The following is a 27958-nucleotide window of genomic DNA, read 5'->3' on the forward strand; positions in this document are numbered from 1 at the left end:
TGGTTTTCTTTTAAGGAGTAATGTCTTACAGTTTGTAACTGTTGTTGATTTTTTAACTTTTTTCAGTTGTGAAATATAAACACATATAGGAATAAAAACACATAAAACACATGTATAGAGTTCAGTACATAATTATAAAGCAAAGGTCATGTCTCCATCACCCAGTCAATAAATAGAACGTTGCTGACTTCCAGAAGCACTCTCAGAACATGGTCTTTCCAGAGCAGAAATGTTTTTCTCCTCAAGAGTAACCACCATCCTGACACTTAAGAGTATTCACTGTCTAGATTTTCTTTATAGTTTTACCTCTTAGCAATGCATCCCTGTACAATATAATGTCACATGTTCTTAAATTTTATATAAATATCATTTGACTTCTGCATTAAGATGATCAATAAAAATTTTCTCATAAAATTTCTCTTTCCCGACACAAAATGAGAAAAATAGTTCCAAAAATAGCAATTTTTTTTTCACTCACAACAATCAAGTGCGTACAGCCTAAAGTAGTTCATTTCAAAAAATGACAACCAAGGGGAAGAAGATAAAATTCTCGAGCAGAATACAAAAGCAGAGGAAGTGCAGTTTCTAATCTCACTGCTACCCGCCTTGAAGTCTTTCGGTGAGTAGGAAAAATTCTGAGAATACTTACTAATACTTTCAAATACGTAGAGACATAAACAGAGTTGGATTTTTTTTTATATCATTTTCCTGTTTTGATTAAGAAATACTGGAGACAGCGGCTGGGAATGAGTAGGTGAAATGGGGAAATGCACATTCGAGCTTCACAGCTCTTCCCCGGTCCCAGAGGACGAAGGTGGACTAAGGTAAGCCACTGTGCTCATTCCATTCCTCTCACCAGTGATACGCTTAAGCATGCGCGTTTGATGTCACCCCGACCAGCGAGATGCAAGGGAGGGAATTTAGGAAGATTTACTTATACACGTGATAGAAGAGCCAAGAGGCCATGTAAGATGGTGGGATATCCCAGAGGTTAGTAACAGCAAAAAGCCGCTATCGTCCCTGTGCTGGGGGGATGAAGTGAGGAAGTGATCCTATCATTGCCCAGAAGCCAGGGTGTCGCAGAAACTGGCACAGGTGAGGGGAGGGGGGTGGGGAGGGCGAAGGGGGTAGGCTGTCCACTGGGAGGCTGGAGATGCAGCCTTTACTGAGGCTCACTCCCAGGGCAGAGGTGAACACCCTGGCTTCTCCCTTTTTCCTGCCCTCCTATCTGCTGCCAGTGCTTCCGTGGTAAATACAGCTGACAGCTGGCTGCCGGGCAACCCTGTGAAGTACAGCCTGCAGGAGTCCGTCCCTCTGTGATGCAGAGCAAAACAGGGCAAAGGGAAGACTTGGATCTGAGGGTGAACCGGTGAAGACTTGGCCTAAGGAGGATAAGGACAAAAGGGGACTCAAGGATGACTCTGAATGGGAGGAAGTGCCATTTTCTGAGACGGGGAACACTGAAGAAGTAGCATTTTGAGGAACTAAACTCAGAAGCCTTGATTTGTACGTGTGAAGTTTAAGGTGTTTGTTAAGTATCTGAGTGAGGCTGTCAAGCGGGTTCTTGCCCGTTCAATCACCAGAGATCCCCCGGGACTGGGGAGAAAGGAAAGAGAAAGAGGGTAATGGACAAATGATCAGACCCAAATAAGCTTCTCTCTCCACACACTCTGTGCACGACAGCCCTCCGCAAACCTGAGATTACGGGGTTTCGAAGGAAGGCACACAGAAAGGACTGAGGTTAAGTTGTCTGCCACCCAAAATGTATGGAGGTTCAGAGGCGGACATTTAGTTACATCAGAGTTTATCTCCTTCCCCCATGAGACAATTTGTGGAATATAAAATCCCTTCCAATGCGATTTCCTAAGATTGATTTATTCCGTGCAGCTTAACCCACTGATGGGCCTTTAATGAGGGAGTCGGGAGTGCGATCCCTTTAAAATCTCCCGCTAGTGTGAGACAGAGGAACAAAACCATCTCCCAGAGACACATTCTTGGAAACAGTGTAACCTAATTCTGTACCTTAAGAAGAAAGCTTTGCCCGACATACAAGAGAACCTGTGCAGACCCCTGCCTACAAAAGGAACAGCCCCCCACAGGGTGAGCAAAGGTCTTAGTTGCGCCCACCTGCTAGCCGTTTTGTTCATGTTCTGGTTTCTAAACTGTTTCAAATCCATCTACTTATCAAAGAGCTGACAGAAACTGTGAAATGATAGTTCTCACCAGCTTTAGGCTGAATAGCATTTCCAGGCAAGGCATACTCACACTCTGCGAGCTGAAGGGAGAACACATGCATTTATGAGGCCGGTACTTGCAACACCCCCAGGGGAAAGTCAGGAGGAATTCTGCTCTTCCGGTTACATGTGTAACTGGAGTTGTATACGATTCTGCTGACTCTCCCAGTTTGGTGACAAAATGAAGAAGAAACAGAAGAAGAAGAGGAAAACGAGGGAGAGAAGGAGCAGAGGAGAAATAAGAAGAAGGTGAACACTATTTTGGGTTCAACCCCCTCATTATAAAGCTATGAAAATGAAATTTTGTAAAGCTAAAGATTTCAAAATCTCAAAACCTAGTCTCCCTGGGCCTGTAATGTAGGCACACCAGCTCCCAGTTTGCTATTTTACTTTGAATGTAAAAATTGTTTCAGCAATGGTGGTTTTATTTATTTATTTTTATTGAAGTACAGACAGTTACAATGTGTCAGTCTCTGGTGTACAGCATAGTGTTCCAGTCATGCATGTATATGTACACACATATATATACACTTTCATATTCTTTTTCATTAAAGGTTAATACAAAATATTGAGTATAGTTAGCCCTGTGCTGTACAGAAAAAGTTTGTGTTTTTTAATCTATGTTTATATACAGTGGTTAACCTTTGCAAATTTCGAACTCCCAAATCTATCCCTTCCCACCCCCTTTCCCCCAGTAACCATAAAATTGTTTACTGTGTCTGTGAGTCTGTTTCTGTTTTGTAGATGAGTTCATTAGTGTCAGGAATGTCAGTTTTAATAACCCAAATGCTATACTAAGACCTAATGTGAATTTTTATTAGACAACAAAAGAAACCAACCATGTCTTTCATCTTTTTCACCATATATATTAAAAAGACTTTTAAAAGAGAAAAAAAACTCATCTTCCAATTTTGCTTAGCAGGGAACTCGGGCTGTGTATGCATGTATGTGTCGTAACATTAACACGCTGATGAGTCAGCACAGTTTGGGGGCATATTTTTATAAGCTGAACTGATTAAATGACCTCCACCCATGCTTGCTATTTAAAACTGTGAGTGTAGGAACGAAGAGCCATAAACATAAAATAAACTAGAATAGCTGTTAGGATGGCGATAATAGTATGTTCCCAAATACTCTGGCCATGTGTGTGGAGAATACAATCAGCTATCTAATTCTGAAGTTTAATTAGCTAAGTTAAAGCAAACTGTTGACTGTGCACGGCTACAGCAGAGTGAGTCAGCCCATCTGTTCTCTGTCACTGGAGTATGAGCACGTAAACAGATCTGTCTACGGGGTTGGGGGAGAGCTCACAGATGACTGATAAATGAATTCTGGCAGTGACACATTAGCATACCTGGCAGTCCCTGGAAAAATATTGACACTGGTAAGTTTTGAACCCTTTCAAAGAGCAACTCAGAGTCTATCTCATACTGCAGCTGGGGTTGAGCAGTGGAGGAAGCTTCCAGAACCAGATAGATTTTAAATTGGGCCTTTGTGGTTGGGAAAAGGATCATGTATGGAAGCAAATTTTTCTAGGACTGTGTCCAACGTAAATGACTGAAGATGCATGTGGTTTTCTCCCTCTTGCTGTATATTTCTTTCTCTGGGCAAGGATTTTGTGTGAGTGTTGATGTAATTGAATATTCATGCACCAAGGGAGAAGAGTCTTCTGTGAACCTGGAGCTAGCAAGCTTATCTATCAAAACCCTGCATGAGGACTGCGCCGTCTGTCTTGATGTGCCCTGGGTCAGGACCCCGCACACAACGCGGAGAGCCTGCTCAGAGGCCTGCGGGCGGCGGGAAGAGGAGCAGCAGTGGTGGCTCGCAGAGCTTAAATTCCCGAGACATCAGTGCCGGATCAAAGCTCCTTCTACGACTGCTCTGGGGACAAGTGGGAGATGACAGGTTGCCCAAAATAGCAACGCTTCTTACCTAGGTATTTGTGTCCAGCTCCGTGAGAGAACGGCCTGTCTTGTTTCAGTGGAACACCTGCTGAAACTCGGTTATCAGAGGCAGAGGTTACTGTGCTGGGACCACAGGTCTGACTCTTGTGACTGAGTTATCATTTTGGACTGATAATTTACATACTAAGGGAGAAAACTTCCTCCTTTCATTCAGTGATCATTTTTGAGGATTTGCTCTGTGCCGAGCATTATACAAGTCACAGGAAATACGATGATGCCTAAGACACTATAGACCCTGCTCCCAATTTAGTAGAAAAGAGAGACATATGAACAGATAAGTTATAACACAGTGAAGTCCATGCTGTAAATGGAAACAAAGTGCTTTGCTGGTCCCATAAAGAGGCTGATGAACTTTGCCTGGGGCAGCTGGGAAAGACTTTACCAAACAGGTGACATTTGTACTGAGTTGGAAGAGTAAGTCCGAGTTTTCTAGATAGAAAAGTCAAAGGAAAGGCGTTCAAGCCAGCTTCCAAATCGCATAGACCTGAAAAGTCATAGGATATTCCGGGAAGAGAGACTTGTTCTTGTTCTAACCTGCCAAGTGGTGGGGTGAGATGGCAATAGCGGAAGGAAAGAGTTCATAGTGAAATGTCAGGAAAGAAGGGTCAAGAAGGAAGCTGGGACTGAGCTGAGTTGCAAAGTGCCTTGCATGGCAGGCTACGGGGCTTGATTATGTCCTCCCGTGGGTAGTGGGGAGCCAGCAAACATTTGAAGGATGGAAGGAACATGACTAGATTTATGCTTCAGGATGCAAATTCAGACTCTGATGCAGAAAATGAACCAGAGGGAAGAGATTCTGGCTGAAATTAAGCAAATAGTGATGAGAACAGAGAAACCACCAAACCTGAGGAAGGGCTGGCAGAGACGATTGCAGAGCGACATACTTACAGGAAGAGACATATTCGGGAAACACACAGCAGAAACCTGAACATAAATAAAAGATTTTACCCAGGTCAGGGATGCCCTCTTCTGTCTTTATAGCCCTCACATCTCTTGAGTCTACATCCTAAATTTCCTCTCATCATGTCTGAGCGTCTCCAGTGGCCTGCTTACATTTTATGGGTCTAATTAAGTTAGGAGAAATAATCACCTGCAAGTAAAGATGAAAGGATGTTCTTCCTGAACTGCCAAAAAATATTCTCATACAACTACCCTGTCAGTCCCAGGTACAAGTTGAGTAAATGAGAGGGAAAGATTTAAAGACACTAAATTAAGAGAAGACCGTGGGCAGATGCTAGAGCAGCAGAGACCCCAGGCACAGAAAAAGGGATAAGGATACCTGGCCCTTAGTTACTGTGTAATCATTGCTTGTTAAATGAAGTTAATGACTACTCATACCACTGAACAGAGGTTGTGGTTGCAATTGATGGACAATGGGGAAGATCTCAGAGGAACAGTGTTTTAGGAAAGGAACTTACTGGCTATGTTTACTTAACTTTGCCAGAGGTTTTCTCGGTTTCATGTCAGGAAATGTCTGTGTTAGTCATCTTCCCAACAGAGGCTAAAGCCCTAATGAGCATAACTCCTCCCCAGTATGGAGCACTTATGGACTTTGAAGATAGACCTGAGTGTGAATCCCGTATCTGTCACTTTTTCCTGTGTTTCTTTGGAAAACTCTTCCAAATTCTGAGTCTCAGCTTTCTCTTCATGAACTTGCTGTGGTAAACAAGCCAATGTATACAAAGTGCCTAGCATAATGCCTTGTACGTGTAATTAATTGTCAACACCATCAGTTCCCGGAGATCACAGTGTCAGGTCACAAGAAAGTTTTAAGGATTCATTGAGAAAATGTATTTAAGTCCACAGCACGGTATACTTAGAAAAAAAAAGTGTTTTTTTTTTCACCCATAGATTTGGGCCCTTGAGTATGAAGATGTATTTTACTTGATTGTTGCCACCATTGGGCTGAGTGTGTGATGGCCAAAGTCACTAAGAGATGTGAATCAAGGGATGTGATTGCTGGTTTGAGCCGCAAGCTGGACTCAGGCAGCTGGGGGCTCTTCGCCCCTGTCCTTGGAATGTGCATTACCCTTGTCTTCTCCACTCCCAGATGCTGCCCCAGGGATCCAGCCTTGAGATGATAACTTGGTGATGAGACCGTCTGGTCTATGTACGTGACTGAACACAGTTAAATCCTCTACATAAACTTTTTAAGATTCTGGTGGTGGGTATGGAGATCCACTCAACTTGCGGCCACCCAAAACAAGACTTGTATGTAAGTTCCCTTGTTTATTAACCACTCCCACCTACCAACCTGGAATGACATGCCTCCTTCTGCGGTCTCTTCCTGCCCTCGGGGTGCCGGAGTACCCAGGACCAGGATGGTTTCAGGTTATACCCAGGTAGAACCCCCGTAGGTTGCAAAGCAACAGTGTGATGAGTTGAAATAAATTTAGAAGTTGCAGAGAGCTCACTTCAAAGCATCAACATATTTTAACCACATTATTTTTAGGCCTTTCCATGTTATCTTGTGTGTAGATCCCTCCTGGGAAGCTGTCTGAGAAGCATGCTATTAGTGGCACGCAGCACTGAAGGATGCCACTATGAAAGGAATTTTAATGTGAGTTCACACCAAGTAAAGATGGTTGAAATTGGAGGCAAGTTGTCCGACAATCTCCACGGTCAGACAGGCACTGCCCTGAGGTACTTTCCTTCTTCTGTTACATCCAACTAGTAATTCCTAACTTTACTTCTGCATGAGTGTAGACATCAGTGAAGGCAGGTTAGAGAACCAATCAACTCTAAAATCTTAGTGGCTTAAAACAACAAAGATTTATTCCTTGCCCCTGTTCCATATCCATCTGTGGGCAGTGGGGCAGGATTGAGGGATTCAGTTCATCCCAGTCACTCAGGGACCCAGGTTGATGGGACAGACATTATTTTTTTTTAATATCTGTCATCATACAGAAGGAAAGAAAGATCTGGAGAGTCTCACTGTGAAGACAAAGCATCCTAACCCAGAAATGAGGTATATTTTACTTTTATAGCTCATTGTACAGAATTCACATGATTCTCTTCCTGGCAATAAAGAGCAGAGAATTGTGAGTCTACTGTGTGCCCAGAATGGGGCAGAAACAAGAATATTTGGCAAATAGCAGTAATGACGCCCACTATAATTGCACTTGAAATAAAATTAATTGCTTTGGAATAAAGAACAACTAAATTTGGCCACTTACAAGAATCCATCTCTTCAATTAGTTTGCATGATTCTATACGTTCCTTACATTGATTAAGTAAACAGACTTTTGCCAGACTTTAATGTAAGACAGAGAGAGAGGAGGCCCTCCTGAGATGAGCAGACCAGTAATTATTTAGCCATGCTCTCTCCATGCCCCATTAGTGGTGACATATTGCAGCGAAATGACAGCATTTCCCCGAGGAATAATTCTGCAGGTAACAAGCCTGGGAATAAAATATTGTCTGCTGTGCATTCGCTGAACATGATGCATAAGGAAAAAGCTAATTACTCGAAATATTTCCATTGTTACTAACAACTATTTATCAATAATTTCCATGGGTTTTCATATTCCTAAATATTAAACCTATGAGTGATAAGACTCTTCTAAGTAGATCCTCTTAGAACCACCAAACAGCTAGAGTAAAACAAACAGAACACAATGCTGGAACCAGAAATATGAGAGAATGAGCAGCACTGTAGAGGCGGCCTGGTAATTCATTAGGAAAAGGAAGGCTAGGTTTATACCAACTGCTGGAAAGTGAGGGGATGCTGAGGCTGAACTGGTGTTTGCGGCTCAGTTATGTAAAGACAGCCACGCTGATTTATATTTCCCATTCCTCTCTCATTCCAGGCTAGAAACAGAACATTTGCTGTTACAGTAATTATTAGCTATGGTCACTTGCGAATTTTGTCAAATTATGTTGAAACAGCAATTTGTAAAGATAGTTGATGACCTTAAGAACATAGTGATTCACAACAAGCAACTCAGATTAATTTCCTTAGTTCTCAACATAGTACCGAGGAGGAGAATGGGCTCAACTCAGCTGCCCAACATCTATGTTCCTCTCAGTAGTTCAGTCCAAATGGGAGCAGCTCTGACCACGGGAAGATGAGAGGGGTGATGAGACACACAAAGCCAGTCACGGCAGGACGAACGCAGAAAAAGGGGAATGTCTAGCAAAGTGCACAGTTTTATCCCTCCCTCCCAAATGACTTATATTATCTGTGTGGTTCGTTAAAAATAAAGTATCAAGCTGGACCTACGCTTTTTCAGGGACAGAAGAGTCAGATTTTTAAGTTCCTGGATATTCAGACGAATTGAAGGCATGCAGTTATCAGAATAATCGAAGATAAAATGCCCAAAAAAAGACTGTAGAAAAGCATGTTGAGAAGTTCAGAGCTAGTAGGGTAATCCACATTAACACACACACACACACACACACACTCACACACACGTTGAGAGTGGTCAGGTATCAGAGGTGCAGAGAGGCAAAAGTTCTAACATTCAGAAAGACTTGCTAGGCAAGTCAGTAACAAAATGGGAGAGCCTGATTCTGAAACATGGTTATCTTTCCGGACATGATGACCACAGCAGGACAGTGGGCAGACCTGGCCCACAAACCATGGGCTCAGCCCCTAAGGTGATGCCTCAGTGAGATGTTGCACAAGCTCCCACCTTTCTACTGACAGAGATTTAAATAATCGCTGAATTGCTGGAGATACGAGGGAAGCTCTGCAGAGCCAGGACTGCAGTGCAGATTCAGTATTTGCTGGTACCTCAAACCACAGTTGTGATCCACAGAGCATCTTGTAGGAACTGGTACAATGTCCTGCTTGTGAGTCGATTTACATGGCTATATTTTAATCTAAATGTTATTTATACTTATGGATTTAATTTCTTTTTTTCCTGAGCAAGCATTTTAGCCCCTGAGTATCATAAAGGTTGAATAGTTACTGGTGGGAATTATATATATTACCTGTGATAATCAACTAATTCTTGTTTAAATTAATCTCATACTTAGAGCAGGCCCAAACACAATGATACAACATAAGCGATCTTTAGAAACTAGCATCCTTCTCTAGATGGAAAGTACATATATGAGGACTAAACATAACCAAGTTCAAAGTCAGTAAAGTTCAAATGAATAGGAGAAAAATAAAAATAGATCACACCGGAAGATAAAATGAAAGAAAAGAAACAGAAGGAAGAAAATATATTCAAGAAAGTAAGTAGCACTGTTATAGTGATGACAACTGAATAGAAAAATAAGGAAGGTTGACTCATTATATGTAAGATTAAAGTGACATGTAATTGTCATAAAGAACTCCAGGAAGCTTGCTAATGTGTATTAAATAGTAGTGGGCTATCTATCTATCTATCTATCTATCTGTCCATCTATATAGAGAAAGAGAGATAAAATAAGTTTGGAATAAATCAATTACTGATATTTACTAAATCAATTTTTGACATGAGTGGATTAGAGTAAATTTGTTAATAACCTAGCTTCTGTATAAAACAGAAGTAAAAATCATAATTGTAGAAGATTTGACTGGGGGATATTCTGTTTCGTAACATGTTGAGAACTAGTTAAATATGCAAAAAAAAAATCTACTATACTGAAATCAGGTCAATACAAAATAAACTGGCAAATAGACCAAACAGATTTCAGATATGCATTCCATTATGAAGGAAATTTGGAATACAAAGAGAACGTATTAAGACAAATTCTGAGGCTTCCAGGTTGATTTCAAAGAAATGTAATGTCAGATTTTAAATCTTTTAGCCACTCAGTTAAAAATGAACAATATAATTTAAATGAAGAAATTAGCACTTTATGATCTACGCTTGGCTTTATATATGGATACTGCTTTCATCTTATTTCATCTTATTAGTTCTTCATGGCGTACATTGCTAAAGATGAGATGCAAAAATTGAGCCCTCCCTGGGTAGAGGAAAAAAAGATAATAATCTTTGAGATTTTTGTCAGAATTCATATTCCGCAGTCTCAAAATGCTTTTATAGGATGAGAGTATTCACCTGTGAAATACACCATCTGTACCGCACATGACATCTATGTTATTAGAGGGGATGTGGGAAAAGACTGCATGACTCCCAGTTTACATGTGGCACCTGGACCAGCACTCCCATTCTGAGCTTTGCTTTTTCCTCTTAATGTCTGATTGAATGCCAGATTACATTTTCCATCTTAGAATCAGAATCCCACCTCTCTCTGATGTTGCTCTATTCAAAAAGTCCACCCAGTTCATAGTTTATGCTAAAAATTGCGAGTATGTGTTCATTTTTATAAGCACATGCTGCCCTAGTACTCAAAAATAATTGATAGTGAGATAAGTTTTGTGATAAGTGAGATAAGAAATAGTGATGAGTGCATTCTGATCCAGTCCTACCCTCTTATACCCAATTCACGGAGTATCACACTCCTGGATATCCGAGAGTTCTGAGGTCTGGGGTAAAGATATGTACAGAGCTTCTAGAAGGAAGCTTGCAGGGGCTCTAAGAGAAGTGACGAGATAGTCCACAGTCACAACTTCATAAAGATTAAACTTTAACCAACATATTTAAAGGAGACAGACTGGGATTGACAATGATGATTATCAAGATGCCATTGCTATTTTTTAAAGTAGTATGTTTTAGAAACAGCAGTAGAAATGCTAATAAAGACCAAATCCACTAATCCTATCACTCACAATCTAAGTTAATGAAATCTCTGAGACAGCTCTTTTGACAATCATGAAATCCTCTCCTACAAATGCTGCCCTGTCTCATACTCTGTTCTTCATTCCTGTCTTTCTGAGTCTCTCCTCAGCTCTCTTTCCTCTGTCCTCTCTCACCCCTTGTCCTGGTCTCCTCTCTCCCTACTTCTTTCCCCTTTTCTCTGAAACACCAGCATTTCTTCCCATTTGGTTCTGAGAATGTTGCAGAGTGTCTTGGTAAGAGGTGTCGTGTAGCAGGGGTCTGTTAGCCCCACTCATGTCACAGCCTCGAGCTCCGTTCCTGGGGGTGGGGGACTGTCTCGCACAGAAGGAGGACCTGGATGTCAGCAGCACTCACAAAGCCTGTTTTCATCAAATCTGAAGTATTACTATTCCCTCAACTTCCTGAGCTGCAATATACACCCCACCCTTACTCTGGGGCACAGATGGTGCTTACCAAATTAACAGGACACATTTGAACACACGCAACTTCATAAGATACACATTTAGTGTAAAAGAATCATCTGTTCAGCATTGCCTGCACCTGAATTCTTAGCACTATCCTTGCCTTTTCTTGTTTTACCTGCTTATTTTTTCTCTGCCTGTGATGAGGACATATTCTGTCTGGTTTCTCAGTTCTACTGGTGTGTTTGAAATGGCCTCTTCACTCGGAGACAGTGTAGGGCAGTGGTTGACATTATAAATCCTGGAGTTAAAGCGGCTCAGTTCCTGCTTCAATCGCTCATCACTGTGTGCCCTTGGGTGAGCTACCTTAATGGAACCTATTTCGTGTAGCTGCAGGGGGGTTAAATGAGTTCGTATGTGTCAAGTTTTCTGGGTCCAGAGTCGGTGTTCTTTATAGCATCCTGCTTCTGAGATTGCTGTTAATTAGCTATCAGACCATGAGCAATACTACCAACAATCCTGTGACCCAATCTCATTATCAGTAAAGTTTCTTCCAACTTCAACGCAGTTGATTCATTCAACAAACATGGGTGGAGTGAATCAGGCAGGTACTGAGCTGGGCACTAGGTAGGTCACTGCAGTGAACGAGACAAACATTGCCCCTGCCTCCCCAAAGCTTATGATGTAATGGAAAAGACTGGGCCACACATTTGAAGAACAGAGGCTATGACTGGGGGAACCGCCCTAGTCCAATGACATTTTCCCTGAGGAAATGACATTTAATCTGAAAATTGAATGAGTAATATTTAGAACAATAAAATGGCTCTAGGTAGAAAGAGTGGTAAACAAAAAGACCCTGAGAAGAAGAGAGCCCGGGACATTCTGAGAACTGAAAGAGAGCTAGCAAAGCTTTCACAGAGAACGCTAAGTGAGAATGAGGAGGAAGGGAAGGGAGCGAAACTGGAAAGTGGCCACATCCCAGGGGACCCCAAGCTACCCACATAAACAGGAAAAGTAGAGTGTTTGCTGCTTAATCACAGCTTCTAAGTCTCCAGACCTCACTTTCCAGGTTGCTGGCCTTAACAGAACTCTAGAAACACCATTGCCAGAGACGTGGGCAGAGGACAGATCTGGAGGATCTCAAAGGCTCTGTAAGTATCCCAAGAGCAATGAGCAGCCATGAAAATGTTTTAAGCAGGGGTTTGAAGTGATCAGGTTTTCTCTTTAAAATCACTTGGCTGCCCTGTAAAGGATACTCTGGAGGGGACATAAAGACCAATTAGCAGTACTGCAAGCGACAGATGACAGTGGTACAGACTAGGGTGGTGGCTGTGGAACTGGAGGGAAGTAGGTAGATTTATAAGGTAAAAGAATAATTGATGGAGCGTGGAAAATAGAGGATACAGATGATTTTAAAATATTTTCTAAAGCTTCTACAAATACTTATGCTTTATGAAACTATTCATTCATATTAGTTCATTCAACAAACACCTTTTGAGTGCTTGAGATGTCTAAGATATGTCTCTCATGGCACACTGGTATTACATTAAACTTAAGAATAGTAACCACTGACCTCGTTTGAGTTCAACATCAGAAATATGGATCACCAAGGAATGACATTAAGGAGTTCCCTAGCCCAGGGCTAGAAGGATGAGGAAGACCTACTCTACCAGTTAGACTGAGGATTGGAGTGGCAAGCAGAAGATGGATGGCTTGTACCAGCTAGCTTCTGCTGTGCAGATATTCTAAAAATAAAATGTGCCTTCTTAAAATAAACTTTTTAAAAAAGGTCAATGACTTCAACTTTGGGCTTATTAATACCCAGATCAAACCAAAATAAGTTAGTCACACGGAGGACTGACTGATGACTGATTTCAAATTGGACGGTTTCCATTTTAGTGAGCAAGGGTCAGCAGCATTTTATTTGGTGAAAACTATCGAGCTAAATATTAAATGTTAATCAGGAAGATAAAAAGAAATGTCTTTAACATCTGACTAGCAAATGGAAACCAAAACTTCCACGTGTAAACCCAGCATCATAGCTTGGTCCTGTGATGGGTTTTTAAAGGACACTCTGTGATCCTCCAGTTGAGCCTGTTGCTTTCAAGTGGCTGATGGGTCCCTTCTAAGGATGCGGCTGTATGTGGGGCCCAGGTGCTGGCAGGTTGAGCACCTGACAGCAGCAATAGCTAGATCAACCATGGTGAACGGGAGCCCACATGAGCCCTGCTCATAAGCCTTCATCACTGTCAACAGGTCCGCTCCAGGAGCCGACGGTACTAGCACGCGAATGGCTGTAGACAGGGGCCGGATGAGGTCGGCCGGCTGAGTCATTCTGTCTCCTTGGTAGTTTAGTGCCCCTTCCGTGGCAGGTGATCTCCACTGGGTGTTGATACGTGGTACAGAGATCTTATTTTACGTCCACTTCCTTTGGTCATTCGCATGCCTCTTCTCCAGACTTTCTTAGCCCTGATCTTCAAGTATGTCTTTTATAGGCCCTTTAAACATGCAGCTAAGCCATTCACTATTACCCATGAGTTTATGTATATTCTTATTTTGGGCCAATTCTACACAAAGTATTTAGTCCATAAAGCTCTGCCTCTTGGGAGGGTTTTCCCTCACTGCTGATTTTGGGGTCCCCCTTCTATAGGGCTGTAGTGTGCAGCAGCCTTTTTTTAGCTTGCACCCCCCACCATGAACCAACCTATCCATAAACTAAGCTTGGTTTTTTTTTTTTGATCCTCCACCAGCTCATCATAAAGGGAATACCCACCCCCTCCCCTCCCTGCATGCACTAAACATGCAGGTGTTTAGTGATGTGTGGGTCTGGGACACTTACTCATGCAGCTTACTTGTGTCCTCTGGCCCATGCTCATGCCTGCTTCCAAATATTCCATTTCCATCTTCCGGTGAATTGCTGCTGGGTCTGACAAATTTCAGCTTATGATGAGCAGCTCTAGCCAGATGGTTGCCTACTGCCTCGCAGTCAGATCTTTTGTCTTTACCAGTGTGCCTGGTCGCATGCCAAGAGCAGTCTTCTGAATGGTGTGTAATTCTCCCCTGCTCATGGCGTGATCTTGCTCTTGAACCATAGGGGTCTATGTTAAGATCTTCCCAGCTTTAGTGGAACAACGCATCAGAGGAGCCATGAGGGATATTTTACAAACATCTCCTTCAAACCAAAAGACGCACATAAGAGGTGAGCTTTCTTATTAGATGGGTAAAACCCGGATCTCATATTTTATACCTGCATGGGAGCTGACCACTTTAAAATTAGTAGTCTCTCAATGCCTGGGTAGCCTCAGTTAACACTGGTTTTTAACTCTTGAACAGTTAAGCTCATCTTACATAAGGGTCTCATATGCGCATCTCTTATCTCTTCCAATCTCCCCTTCCAGTCCCGTCACGTATTACCCACACCCACCACCATCACCATTATCCGTATTTGCAAAAAGGGATCTGAAAGTATGGTTTTATCTTGATTTTATGCTTCGGCAGTTAGAAAATGGTTTGTCATTTTGTATTTAACATAGCAATTGTCATGACAATTTGATGTTACTGGTTAGGTGGTGTTCCCTTCTTTGCATATGTCTATGGTGTGATGGTTGCTATAACAACAGAACCAGGAGCTGACACCATGGATTTTTAAAGGATTGCTGATGCTTGTGCAAAGAACTTATGGGACATACTTTCAGAAAAGAGCTCACAGGCTTAATTATTTAAATTGTTGGGTATTTGTAGGAATAAGGCTGTGACTCTGTTCCAGAAATGTGAAGGCGGTAATCAGTCTGTCACAGAGGGTTACACACCCATAGCTCTAGTGTAGGCTTATCGCTTCAATCATTTTGTACAATTTGATGGAATTCCAGTGATACAGTGCTGATTGATCCCTGTTCATGTGGGACAGTCACGTTCTCCCTAAGTGCCCTTTGAAGATTCTAACAGTGAGAAATGAGAAGAGGGATTCTATTATAAGTAGGCTTCAAAAAAAGGTGATTCTTCTAGAGAAGCAGGACTATAGAAAAGCTAAAAAATCACAGCAGAAAAAGGCATTTCTTGTTTTATGATCACTTGAGATTATACTCTGAGATGACTACCTCATACATAGGTTAGCGCATGTAAAGATGTACAGAAATAAGTGGATGTTGGGCACTAATGTATCCACAAGGTCACTCATTTAAAGACAGGTCATTTGATTTCTCAAGAAACTGCTTTATGTCATTTTCATGTCACAGACTTCACATTCATTCTCCCTTTTCTCCATTAATTAATGATAATAAAAGTATGGATTTATGAGATATTGTAAAGTGTATTAGGTAACTAGATGTCTTATTTGATTAGTAATATCATGGTTTTTAAAATAAATTTTACTAGGTGATCAAGTTTCTTTGGAAAATATTCCAGGGACATAAAAATTTTATCACTGACTTCCTGTAGAAAAACTATGAAGTCTTTATCTTCGTAGTGGCTGGCACACATCCCTCCAAAAAAAAAAAGCAAAATAAAAAGTTCATGAATGACTGTTCAAATTAGTGAGAGTTGTTATTACAATTTTAAAATCACTGCAAAATTACTTTAGCACCTAGTAGCTCCTCGTTACTGACTGCAGAAGACCAAGTTTGTAATCTAGTGGCAGACATGAGACATAGTTTATGGAGAACAAAGTAAGAAGACGTTCCATAATTTTTAGATCATATCCCAAGATAAAATGGATATAGTGTCCAACATAGCTGGGCACATAATCATCAGTGTTAAAGCAGAGTTATTTAAGTATAGATGGGTAATAGAACATGACAGTTTCTGATGTTAATAATTTAAAAAGTAAAGAGTAATTGAATTTAATTTTAAAAAGCTGTTCCTTGAGGAAAAGTCACTGTAATTGTGATGAGCAGAGAAATAATTGTGGATGTTCTGAAGGGGACATTTAGATGATTTCAAGGTCTGTAGTGATTAAAGTTATTGTTTGCTGTTGTTGGTTTTGATGTCTAAGCCCACATCAAAACTTAGTAATTTCATTGTTCTTGATACTGGAAAGTATTTCATAAATATCTATGAGAAATATACAACTAATTCTGTATTCCCCAGGCCTCAAGCTCACAATGACTAACCTTTCCCTGATTGTGACTACTTTCCCTGGAGACTCTGTGTCCTTACAGATGACCTGGGGTTAATACTGATGAGCATGGAGGCTCTGGAGTCAGACAGACCTCTGTTTAAATCCCAACTCAACCAGTCGCTAGCTGTATGACACCCAAATTACTTGGTTACATTACATCATTATTTCATTATCTGTAGATGATAGTTGAGAATAATAATTGGGCCCATCTCAGAGGATTCTTGTAGACATTAAATGAGGTAATATAAATTACATGCCTGATATACAGTGAGCTCAATAAATATGAACAATTATTATTGACATGGCAGATGGCATCAGTCTCCTGTGTATAGAGCTGAAGGCTACAACTTGCTTTAAATGTCAGGGATCTTTGTGTAACCAGTCTGGCATTGAGCCTTGATTATCAGGAAAAGGCATTAAAGGCCCATTCCTCCAACCTGATTTCTCAGACCACACCCTCTATGTATACACACACACACACATTCAAACACATACAAATGCATTCCAACAGAACTGAAATAGAGAACGGAGAATTCTCTATGCAAGAGAATAGAGCCATGGATGAATAAATGGATAGACCCTGACCCAGTGTTAAGAAATAACAAGATAGGCACCCTGTCTTCTACCTTCCCACTCACTTGGGAGAACTGAGGTCCTGCCCTCTCATTAAGGATGTCAACCTACCCCTCCATAGAGCAAGAGAGAAGAGCCTGGACCTGGGTAGGTACTAAGCCTCCATGGTACCCAGCCAGCTGGTCCACCTACCAATCACACAGACATGCAAAAAAGTCTGGGGAAAAAAAGATGAAGACAGCCTCACCAGAGGCAGTACTGGCAGAGAAGGAAGAGACGTTGCAGCAATTGTTCAGGAAATTAAGATCCTGGCCCTGGTGGCCTGTGTACATAAGAAGCAAGCCTGATTCCAGTATTTGCTAATTAGGAATTCTCACGGGGACACACTGAAGAAACGTACTAAGTACGTATGGCTTGTACCAGCAGAGAGATCCTAAATGAAGAGTAGTCTAAAAGTCAGTGTCAGTTACTGATAAGAAGAAGAAGATTTGAGGAAAGAATGTTCCTTCAAACCAGTTTGTAGGTGCCTCACTCGTAAGCCTTTGGCGAAGGTCGAAGTATCTATCTCCCGAAAGTGGCACATACGCACACGCAGTATTTTGCGTGTCACTTCAGAAGACGTGTGGCATTCCAGATCCTCTGCCTCCACCAGTGGACCAGGAAGGGGATGCCGAACCCTGCTCTTCTGAGTCATAAAATGACTTAGGCTTAGTAATTGCTCTCTGAAAACTCACTGTTTTTCTTCTCTATAGTCTTGACTTTTTCCCCCATCTCTACTTTCATGTATGCTTAAGAGATACATTTTGCACAGCATTTCCCTAATTGTAATAATAAACCAATGAGAGGTGAATGAGAAAAACTTTTTTCTGTTTTACTGTGCATGATCTTCCAGTGGTGCATTAGCCGGCGGTAATAATAGCTCAGTACTAAACTCAGTCGGGAGTGACTTTCATCTTTAAACTAATTACCACATTACAAAGGAATAGATGAATACGAAAACAAAGACAGTAGACATGCTGAGGCTGAGTGCCATCAAACCCGGTGCAAGGGAGGGCACAGAAGTCAACAGAGAGAATTGCTAAAGATGAAAGCTTTAAATTTAACAATAAGATGTGGGAAAGGTTTTCACCGTGTTCATTAAGGTAAAAGGTTTAACACCAACTTGTTATGATTTCTCACATGCAAAATGTGATTCACTGCCACTCGTGATGTGCATTTGCTAAGAATACACTAATAACTAAATGATTAAACTGAAAAAAAAAAACCCCACTAATAACTCTAACCAGCCATAGCACGACATGGCTAATCTCCCAAGCACTGGGGGCTTGTTTTGTGTTTGTTTGGGTGGGCTGGCTGATAATTCAAAGAAGTGCACACTCATATAGGACTGAGAGTGAAAGGCTGTAGATCGGATGCCAGCTTACCTGGGAATACTTTTTTAAAATATACATAATTGTTTGGACCTTCCTATTTCAATTTAATTAGAATTGCCACAGTGGGGCCCGCGTGCAGCGTTTATTGACGGTTCCTCAGGAGACGCTAAAGACTAGGCAGAATCGGGACCTTTTTCTAGACCCTCCGTATCAACTTTGGATTTAAAGGCAGCCATTCTGATGCCTTCTCTGATTGGAGCCAGTTGCTGGCTCTTTAGAGAAAAGGTAAAAGTTAAGTCTAACATCCCTTGTTTTCACAATAATTTGAAGAAAGATTATTGTGGGTCATCTTACAAACACATCCTGTTATAAAGGCTATTTTCAAGCAAAGTAGCATTTTAAGAGCTCATATGTGGAAATCAGTCTGTTTGCAGGTAAACCAAGTTGAATCTGCTTGAGACAGGTCTCAAACACTATCTGCAAATGGGCTGGATTTTGCGGATGAAAATAACCTATAAATTAGTTGACATTCAGACAACTCTTTTGACTTTCTCTAGTTTTTCCCTCCTTGCTTTGATTCTATCTACACCCTAATACCTTCTTACCGTAGGATCTGCCTCCTACCATTTTTCATGACATACACTTAGAAAAAATAATTGTGCTCAACCTTTAGTCAGTATTTAGTATCTACTTCCTTTAAATTTTTTTTTTCCTGTTATGCTTTTACCTGCTTTCCTTCTCAACTGATGCCCTCTGACATTGTTTCGGTTTTTCTCTGTATATTCTGCCTCGAAAACATCCCATGAGTTAGAGTTAAGCATTCGACTTGCATCCTTAATGTCTAATACAATTAATGGAAAAGTTATTTCTGTTCAATTTGTGAAGAATAATGGAGTTCTGCTTTAGAGATGTTCAATGACTTGTTCAAATGAAAAATAAAGTTTTTATTAGAAGCTATTATTCTCCAGAGTAGCAGTCACTGAATGAACCAGTAGTGTGCAGTGAACCAAGTTTACAGCCTGAGATTGATGACACTGATGACAGGTATAAATGGAGTGTCTGCGTCACTAAGGAGAGGCATTATGATGCAAAAAGGATCAGACTGGGAGCTGTGTGATTTGATTTCAAATTCCAGTCTGTTGCTTGCTAGTTGTGTGACCTTGGACAAATTATTAACCTTTCTGGGTAAAATCTTCTGAAAAGAGCCCTCCACCTGAAGGCAGAAAATCTGGGCTCAAGCCATATCTCTTCTTTCAGGCTTTGTGACTTAGATCATGTTACTTGACTTCTCTGAGCCTGTTGAGGATAATACCAATCTGACCTCACTGGGTTGTAATGAAAAAACTTAATAAAATAGTAAAGAATGGAGCAGGAACTCAGTAAATGTTTGGAGTTATTTTAAAGCATAGAGCTTAGTGACAGACATGGAATAATAATAATAAAAAAAAAGTCTTGGAGTCAAGGACAACTGAACAGCTGTGTGACTTCTAGTAAGTTACTTAGCATCTCTGAATCTGTTTCCTCTGACTGTCATATGGATTAAATCAAAGTATTATGCATATAGACCATTTTCCTTGGTCTCACTGGTATGTGGGAATGAACGAGGTCAGATTAACAGTATATTACACTAGCTTTGCCCTCACCTACTTGCTTCCTACAGCATCCACCCTTTATGGTGACAGAGACACCATCTCCTCCCCCACAGCCCACTTGCTGCTGGGCAAGGCTCTAGGACTTCTGATCATTGGCTTGTAAATAGAAGTGATGTGTTTGTTATGACCACTTAGCCTCTCCTGACAGATACACCCATGTTTTTGCCTACATACTTTCTGGAAGTCACAGTGAATTTCCAGAAATGCTACTGAATATATCAAATCAGTTATCACAGGACATCCTGCTGATCCCACTGCTACTTCTCAAGCACCTGCTGCCTCCCACCAAAGAGCTCTGTAGACACCTGCTACACACTTCTCCCTCAATGTGCTAAAACTATTTGTTGGATTGTGGTACATACAGGATATGTTTCTCTCCCTCATTTTATGTTACACTGCATTAAAGGAGTTCTGATACACCTTTAGTGGAAGTGCTCTTTTAGGGCACACCCTCTCACCCTCACTTGGCTCTCTCTCCTGACCCAGACAGGGCCCCCGAGCAAGGCGTCAATCCAAGTGATGCAGAAGTCACTTGAGGAGTGAGCAAACGCTTCTCTCTCCTCTTTTCTGATGACTAAGGCTTTGCTATTGCATTAAGCAAGTGATAGCTGGTTCCTCCTTTCCTTACAGCTAGTTGTTTTCTTGGCGATCCTCAGCATTTTTGTTAGAGCAGTCATATAGCTAGATGTGAGCAGAGAAAGGGGGACAGAGGCCAAATGGTAGGAATTGGGCAAAAAGGAGGGGCCCGGGCCAAATGCAGGAAACATATGTAGTGTAAACAAGGGTCCCTGGGCAAACAAAGAAAAGCAGGAACCTCTGAACTGATAAGAGATCACACATTTTGGGGTGACAAGTGGCCTGGAGATGACAAAGAAAGGTGGGAAAAGGCAGGAATCACCAATGTCCTAATGTAACATTTTGCTCATTATGCCCTCATTTCAATACAATTAGCCTTGCAGATTAGAAGTACCCATCATGCACTGATGCCATGACACTTACGATCCAGACTAAGTAAGGACAAAAATCCCTCCTCCCTTGGGAAGGTAGAGTTGGGATGAAAATCAGGGAATATGACTCCAAACCCCTCCCTCCCAATTGAATATTCTGCCCATTTATTTTTACACTCTGTGTAACCAACTTGCCAAAGAAACTCAGGGCAGCTGCTCACCTGAGCCTGCCCGCTCTCCCCTTGAGAGTGTACTATCCATCCTTAATAAAGCCTCACTTTCTTAACCTCCGAGTCCTATCTCTGAATTCTTTCTGCAACGAGACAAGAATCTAAACACTGGGAACACTTTCATGAAAATAGATTTGCCCAAATCTATTCAGACACAACTGATCTGCTTAAGTGGTTGGACTAGCCTCAAGCTGAGCTACCCACCCATGCACATGAAGTATCATGTATGTGAAATATTCAGTGGAGATTGGGAAACGGAAGTTTAATAGATGGTGGTGCCACTGGTGGCGAAGATAGTCAATATTTCTCTTTCCCTCCTCTTCACCTTCTTTATCTTTCATTCTTCTCTTTCATGATTGTCAGAGAGTATGAATAGCTTTCATTTTACACAGAGAAATGCAGCCCTTCCTGAATACTGAATTGAATTTATTTTTATATCTGATAGCAATCGAGTCAAAGAAGATGGTCTGGGAATGTCTCACATCTGATCTAACTCACCCTCTAAGATTTTAAACTTTGTTCTTTTACAATATTGTTAAACACAATTATTAGGGGATTTTTCTTTCAATTTTCATCAGATCCTGTTCTTTAGACTTTTTGAATTTCATGAATCAGGGGAACTTCCCAAGAAAAATGGGGGTTTTGATGCCAAAAGTATTTTAAAAGGGTTTTGATGTTTCTTTCAAGGTACTCTTCTCGGGGTGTGGTGTGTAGAAAATTTCACTTAGCTGATTTATTGCTACTGGAAGTGAATTGTTTCATTTCCTTTAGATGGTATAAAAAGGAATCTTTTTCCTGCTGCTTTTAAGTGATAAAAATCTAAAAACAATATGTCTAGTATAAGCATTTGGATGTTACTTTTTCCCGCTGCTGAGAAAATAAGCAACCCCATTAACAAAATGCCATTAAAATCAAACTTTTAACACCAATGAAATTTGAAACTCAGTAGTAATAATAATTGAAATCATGTTACTTTTGCTGATATTTTTCTGGGTTTCTTTGTTGATTGGAAATTTCATTGCAAAACGAAAGCCTAAACAACAGAAGTTTTGAAATAGAAGAAAGCTTATTTAACCAAAACATCTTATTATGTATAAAAGAAGCCGAAGCCCAGAGAGTTTACATTATTTACCCAATGACACAAAGCTGGTTAGTGAAAGACTTGATTTCATAGTTTCTTTTTAATAGTATAAAAATGGTTGTTTACAGTACACATTGGTTTATGTCATAAATATTTATGTGCAGACAAAACCCAAGCAAGAATTTTGCAAACCTTGCACACATCACTATGAATATGTGCTAAGCCTAGTCTACTTTTTTTGATTTCCATCTATTACAGCCCCCAAAATTCCCTCCTGTTGCTAAAGATAAGTTAAGAAGAGAAAAAGAAGATGAGAGTTATAATACAAATACAGCGTTAAAACCTTCATTTATGAGAGAAGTGCTGGGAAGCTGTGCAGAAAACAAAAAAGACATCCTATCTGTGGAAACTCCAAAAGGGCCTATGCTGTTGATTTTATGGATTTGATGTTTCACAGACCAAACTAAGAACATTTGAATCCATTCCAATTTCACGTCGACAGGTTTTATTTTTTACAGCCGCAGAAGCATTGGTCTCCTTACCAAATATGGATATTGAAACCATATTCCAAGGTAAGGAACAAGCTATAATGATAAAACCAGAATGTTACAATTACTATGACAAATGTGCTGACATTTATTTGAGGACGTTATTCTCCAGAGATAGAGACGCATGAATCTTTCCCTTGATATACCCTCCCCCAATTGAATTGAGTAGTTCCCTAGCATCCAATATATGTTTTTTGTTATAGAATGTTGTGCCAGGCACCTCTTGCGTACTACTTCAAACCCTTTTATTCCAGTCCCTGCTACAGCTGCATGTTCAATGTCTACTTCAGCCAGTTTTGTGAAGGAGCAAACCTATCATTTTTCCCTGTGTGCATCTTCCTGCCTTGCTTGGAGTTTGTCAGGTAAGGAGCACCTGTGGACCCCTGCTCAATACTTGCATTGGTCAGGGTTCAGTCAGAGGAGATTTTACAGATATTTGTATTTGTTACAAGGATTTGACCTTACACGATTGTGGGTGCTGGTTCTGCCGTCACTCGTAGGCTGCTGTCTTCAATTCAGTGGTGGTGTTTTTCTGCTCTTGTTCTTCCTCATTAGGCTGTAAGCTCAACAAAGGCAAGTTCATGTTCATCATGTTTTCGTTGTACTCGTTAATGTATCCCCTCACCAAGAAAGGTGTCTGGTCAGTTTGTTAACTAAATACATTTTTAAATGTTTGAATTGATAAACTGGTCTAAAGATCACAACCTAAAGTAGCAATAAACTCTAACTTAAAAGGGTATAAACAGTGGTTTCTCCAAGAGTAAAAACTGTAACTGCTGTCCCTTGACATTTTAAGAAATAATCTGAAAAAAAAAAAAAAAAAAAGAACAGATTGAAATTTTCTGGATTTTCAGAAGACAGTTAGATTTTCCTAATAAAGAAATTAAAAATCAACCAAAATAAATGGCATAAAATGTTAAGGCTGTGCCTGCAAGAAAATCAGCCTTATTTTTCCACATGGAGAGATGCCAGATGGTGTAACAGAGAAAAATAGTCCAAATATAAAAGATGACTGGTTATCAGGGAGGGGCCCAGAGTTGGTCTAGACTGCCCAAGCAGACATCCTTCCAGTGTATTTTTCTTCCAGAAAGGCAAACCGAATGTGAAAGTTGCTTAGGAAGGAAACTGGAAGCCACGATATCCTAGAACGTTTACTTGAATTGTTCTGCTTTCTGTCCAGAACAGAAGCTTAGTCACTGAGTGGCTAGCTGCTCAGCACCATTTTCCAGCCTTGTGGTACATTCAGCAGAGAGGTATGCTTGGCTGGAGGGTAAGTCTTCAGATATGGACAGACCTGATTATTCCAGTCTCTCCCATCTGTAGTCTGGCTCACCCTCTCTGGAGGATGATGCATATACAGTACCTCATTTATGATGTATTTGAAGCAACTTTGTCCTGAATTAGGGTGATCAGGAAAAAGTGTTACAGTTTTCTGTATCAGATGTGAACTTGGTCTTTGGGCATGGACATGACTGCTCCCTGAAAATTTCCTAGGTGATGACAGAGAAGAGAAAAAGGAGGAGGAGGGGAATTTTACATTTATTGAGTTCTTTCTAGGCACCGGGAACACTGCTAAAAACTTAATACGTATCATTTCACAATGCTCTCTGTGAAGTGACCCTGCTATTATACCCAGCTTTCAGATGAGGGAGGTAGAGCTTACAGAGCTAAAGAAACTTGCCTAAGGGATGCCACTAGTAATTATGGAAGAGATTCAAACACCAGTAGTCTGTTTCCAAAACCTCTTAAACACTGACCTCTTTAATATTAAAAGTTTAAAAATTAAATAAAAATGCATATTAATATAACACACCTATATGCCAACCACCCAGAGTGAATATATATTAGTTCATTGTATTTGGAAAATGTATGACTTCCCTTTCCTCAAGTATCTTTTGTGTCGCCTTGTCTCTCCCCTCCCTTTCTGGGACTCCAATTAGATGCATGTTAGACCATCTGATATTAACCTACAATTCCTGACCCTTTGTTTGTTTTTTAAAATCATTTTATGTCTCTTCTCCAGTTTAGATAATTTCTATTAACTTTTTTCTAAGTTCACTAATTTTTTTCTGCAATGATCTATCTGCTGTTAAACATGTCCAATAACATTTTAACTTCAAATATTACATTTTTCAGTTCTTTATATCAGAAATTGCAGGGGGTTGTTTTTGTTTCTGTTTTTGTTTTAGAGCTCATTTGTGATTAGTCCAACTTACATCCTCCCATGCCTCTCTCTGCCTTTTTTATTTCATTGATAGTCAAGCTGGCAGTCAATTGTGCTGCATTTTAAGATATATTTGGTTCACTTTTTGGACTTAATTGGGCAGAGCCCCAGAATCTAATTACCACAAGAATGCTAAGGACTACACTCTCACCTCCTCAACACCCACTGTGTTCTCAGCACAAATTCAGAGTGGGGTTATAGAGAATTGTCAAACCTAGCAATTTGCTTAGTATATGAGGCTCTTCCAGATAAGGCATTCTATTTCATTATTCCATTCTGTCATTTAGGCAAGCCCTAGCTGATTTACCCTTAGTCATGCTGTTTCTCCATCTATGACAGGCCAGCTTCTGCATCCATTTGGACACAGAACAGGTACCTCCCCCCCAACCCAGGTATGGAGGCAGCCACAGCTCCCAATCAAATAGGTGGCACCCATATCCCTCTGCAGTTTAGTTCTTTAAGGCTTCCTTCTGTCCCTCTTTCTTGTCTAGCCCCACAGAAGAGTATGATTTTTTTTATTTTGCTTGGGTTTTTTTTCCCTGTTGTTACTATAGGAGCAGAGTTCATTCACAACTAGCTAAATTCTAACTGGAAGTGGAAATCTCCTTATAAAGTTTCCTTATACTACACTCTCAGCAGCCACTACAGATTCAGGTGTAGTTCAGTCATACATATTATACATATATAAATATGTATTCTTTTTCCGATTCTTCTCCATTATAGGTTATTACAAGATACTGAATATTGTTCCCTGTGCTACAAACTAGGTCCTTGTTGTTTATCTGTTTTATATATAGTACTATGTGTCTGTTAATCCCAAATTCCCGATTTATCCCTCCCCCCTCTTCTCCCCTTTGGTAACTATAAGTTTGTTTTCTATATCTGTGAGCCTATTTCTGGTTTGTAAATAATTTCATTTGTATCATGTTTTTTAAGATTCCACATATCTGTAGTATCATATGATATTTGTCTTTCTCTGTCTGATTGACTTTACTTAGTATTGTAATAGAAAAGAACAACTCTGACGCCATGTTGGAGTTGTTCCTTTGACTTTAACCCTGGGCTCTGTTCCCTAGGCGTAGTCTTGCCCGTTCTGCACCTTTTGTAAAAGAATGTTGCCTAGAGCCTAAAATATACAGGAGAGCCTATTCTCAAGGCTCTGACCTTTCAGGCTATTAACACTTTCCATTCATACAAAGATGACAAGTTGCAGAATGGAAAATAATGTCTGTTTTTCAGAGGTTTACAGGGACACCATGATCTGACCCACGTGCACAGCTACAAGAACAAATGATTCCAGGAACAAAGAATTCTTACACCAAGAAGTTTGCAACAACCAAGCCTGCCCTCTCCCCTTTTTGGTGTAAAAGGAGCCTGAATTCTGACTTGGGGAAGATGGTCCACCAGGACATTAGTCTGCCACCTTCTTGGTCTGCCACTTTCCAAATAAAGTCATTATTCCTTGCCCCAACAATTCATCTCCCAATTTATTGGCCTGTCATGCAGTGAGCAGAATGAGTTTGGACTTGATTACAGTGTGATAATTTCTAGGTCCACCCATGTTGCTACAAATGGCATTATTTCATTCTTTCTTATAACTGAGTAATATTCCACTGTATGTATATATACCACATCTTCTTTATCCAGTCATCTGTGGATGGACATTTAGGTTGCTTCCATGTCTTGGCTGTTGTAAATAGTGCTGCTGTGAACATTGGGGTGCAGGGGTCACATGTTATTTCTTGTCACTTATTATCCTGGCTGATAGATATTTCACTGGCCTTTTCATGGACTAAGCTATTGTAAATAAGCCATTTCAATAAGTGTGGATTTCCTTCCTGCTCAACTCCAGTGTCTCATTATAATTAACCCAAGCCAGAAATAATTGTGCAGTACAATGAAGTTTTGCCCCAGAAGTTCTAGGATAAGACAAAAAAGTGGATTTCCTTCCTTCTGCTGCTAAATCAGATCCTCCTTTACAAGAATACATATTTAATCCAACATCTCAGTGGTTTATAAGTCTCACCAAATATTAGAATTATTATGGTCTTGTAATATATATACTGTTTTTCTTAGTACCATCATTGGCATACTGTAAACATCTTTTATGTTTACACTGCATTATTTCCTTGAGTCAAATATTTTACTTACACAGAGAGCTCCTTCAGAGACTACTTTTTGTCAGTATGTGTGTTTACTATTTCCATATTTGTTTATTATACGTGTATCTTTTCTTCTCTATTCCTGGCATGGAATCCTTGTTAGAAGTCCTGTGTGATCAAACCTGTAAGATAGGGAATGTTACTAACATTTGCTAAGGCATTTAATTCTAAAAACATTTGGATGCAATACAAAGTTTTTTAATGAGAAAAAGAACTGTGCAGTGGAGGAGAGAAGCCTGTTTTGTGACTACAGCAGTTCTTTGACTGAAATAGGAGAGAGAATCACTGGTGTTTGTGTAGTGTTGCTATGGACTTCTATTCACTGACATGGCATTCCTCTACATTCTGCTTTGCAAGACTGGAAATTCCCCGAGAAATCTCCAGAAATGCTGAGTGCCACATCAAGGAAAAGAAAACTGAAACCAGGGAGCACAAGATGTGGGCAAGAACCTGACAAAATAGAATTATGCCATTTTCTAAAGTTAGCCTGATTGTGAGAGATATCACGATGTTAACTCTTGGACATAAACATACATATTGTTTGTTCTCAGTGTTGCTTTTTCCTTAGTCTGTAGTCAATGAGCAAGTATCTACTGAATGCATTATTTGCTTAGCAATGCCTGGAACACTGCGGGGTATTCCAAAGAAGAACCTATAGAACCCCTGCCCTCCAAGAGCCTACCGTTGAGTAGGAGGAATAAAATCAACACATTTAAGCCACAAGGCAAAGCAGGATGGTACTTAATCACTGTAAGTGCTAAATTATGAGGTACAGA

The 27958-nt window shown here is 40.5% G+C and overlaps 1 long non-coding RNA gene across 3 annotated transcripts; it reads left to right on the plus strand.

Annotated features, from left to right (window-relative positions):
- Positions 1 to 533: 533 nt before the first annotated feature.
- On the plus strand, positions 534 to 27884 carry LOC105084927 (uncharacterized). Of its 3 annotated transcripts, none has more exons than XR_010382205.1 (5): positions 534 to 619; positions 723 to 824; positions 22507 to 22820; positions 23051 to 23158; positions 26260 to 27884. It is a non-coding gene; the product is annotated as an uncharacterized LOC105084927 (long non-coding RNA). The 3 variants fall into 3 exon arrangements; XR_836754.3 differs by lacking the exons at positions 534 to 619; positions 723 to 824 and adding exons at positions 12145 to 12427; positions 14371 to 14475; XR_010382204.1 differs by lacking the exons at positions 534 to 619; positions 723 to 824 and adding an exon at positions 12145 to 12427.
- Positions 27885 to 27958: the final 74 nt, after the last annotated feature.

This window comes from Camelus dromedarius, chromosome 9 (assembly GCF_036321535.1).
Source record: "Camelus dromedarius isolate mCamDro1 chromosome 9, mCamDro1.pat, whole genome shotgun sequence".
NCBI lineage: Eukaryota > Metazoa > Chordata > Mammalia > Artiodactyla > Camelidae > Camelus > Camelus dromedarius.